Source organism: Orcinus orca, chromosome 7, assembly GCF_937001465.1.
Source record: "Orcinus orca chromosome 7, mOrcOrc1.1, whole genome shotgun sequence".
In the NCBI taxonomy this organism is placed as follows: Eukaryota; Metazoa; Chordata; class Mammalia; order Artiodactyla; family Delphinidae; genus Orcinus; species Orcinus orca.
In genome coordinates, this window is record NC_064565.1 from 96418308 (window position 1) to 96420438 (window position 2131).

Consider the following 2131-nt stretch of genomic DNA (forward strand, 5'->3'; position numbering starts at 1 on the left):
TTAATAAGAGTGAGTGACATATGGGATTTGTTTTAAAATTTTTATTTGGGCAAATAAAGTAATGCTAGTTGCAGAAAAGATGACAGATACAGGTTTAAAGGGAAATAAAATAAAAATCTCCCTAATTCCATCACCCAAATATGACCTCTGTTAACATTTTGGCATAGTTGATATAATTTACTTAAATGGGCTCCTGTTCCCTCAAACTGTATTTTTCCCTGTCCCCTGAATAGTATACCTTTCTATGTTACTGAATAATCCTTTATTGTTTCCAACATAATGCCATTGTAGGGATTGTTATAATATATTTAAGCATGACCCCCAAATCCTTCAATATTAAGGATGTTTGATGGATACTTGATTTTTGGCTGCCCATCATCACCTCCATCTTCACTTGGTAACAACCCATATTGTCTTTGGGGGAATTTCCTTTCTCCCAACTTTTGCAGGCTTGTTGAGAATACAAACAAAGGTTCGTGCTCATCCAATCTCCAAATTAGGTGAGTGTGTTTTCAGTTAATACATATAAAGTACGGAGAACATTATGTGACACTAAATAAGGATTCAACAAAAAATATGAGCTATGACATGTCAGATGATCAAAGCCACTGCTCTTTCACAAATGGCAAACTGATGATTTCGCACATGGTGTCAGTCTAAATTAATATGCTTCATGGTTTTCTTTTAGGATTCCTCTCATAGTTTACTGTGGAATAATTTAGGGAGGTAGAAAATTAAGGAAGGAAGCAAGAAAGTGAGGAAGGAAGGAAAGAAGGAAGGATTTATTGATGGAGTGAAAGATTTAATGTCATTAATTAACTTAATTTCAGAGACATACCTTGTAAGGCCAAAGTATTTTCTGACCTGTTTCAATTTCTTTATCTTACCTATATCTGTACATTGTTGTAAATTGTCTTCACTCTTCTTACTCAAATCTATAAAATAGATTTAAGCTTCAAGAGCAGAAAGCAAGTTCAGGGTAATATTTTCTTGTTATATTGTGCCTCTTAAAGCAATAGCTTCTTTTCTTGTCCATTTCAAAATCCCTGTGTGAATATTTCATTTTAATGTCTTCAAATTCCACTGAATAAAAAAGGCTTTGGTTTTTTTCCCAAGACCCTAAATCTATTTTTAACTTAGAGCTACTAACTTTTATCATATCATTTCATATATTTTAAATGGTTATTGTGGTACTATTTGCCAAATAATACACTAAGTACTGGCAAACCCCAAGTGTTCCGTATATTTGTCTCATGAAGGTCCTTCCTATAAATAAAATTTCTTCTCCCTTACCTTTCTCTATTTCCCCCCTATTTTTCCACATAAAAATATTTATTCAATACCATATTTGACCATGATAATATCATAAATAATCCATCACTTGGGTGGCACTCATTGAACTATGTTTCGGGTGCTCAGAGGAAGTAGGACAGTGACTAGAGTAATATATCATATTCTGAAGTCCACAATCAATAACACCAAACTGCAAAGGGAATGAGAGCCACTAATGCTCAGATGTTCTGGACTTTTGCTGAACACGGGACGTGGAATGAGATTAAATATTTAACAACCATTATTGCAAACCAAGTCTTCCAGGACCCCAGAGACAATAGTATTCAATAAGTATTTTTTAACACTTTCTATGAGCAAACCTTGGTGTTCATGGTGCTATAAGGTAAACACTGAAAAATATAACCTACCCTCCATTTAAAAACAAGATTACAATCCAGTAGTAAGATAAGTAAGTGACTATCTAAAGACAGACCATGGTAAATACCATAAGAGAGACGCTTATAACTTGCCAGTCAGTAAGAGATCAAAGGAGGAAGCAAGTGCATCTGCTGAAGGCAAGGAGAGAGCAGGATTCAGCAGCAGCATGAACCTCGAATGACATTGGCTCCAGGCTCAAGTCTGATCATCTAATTTTACATGAGGGCTGGAAATCTGAATTTCTATGTGTAATATCCTTCTACAATGTTGAAATTTATTTTTAAAAAATCAGTGTGCAACTTTAAGACAGCAGAGGCACTATATTCAGAAATATCATTAGAAGAAGCAGAACAGGATTTGGAATCAGAATGTGGAAAACTTTGCAGCATTTAGGATTTTATCCTTAAGAGAGTAGGAAATG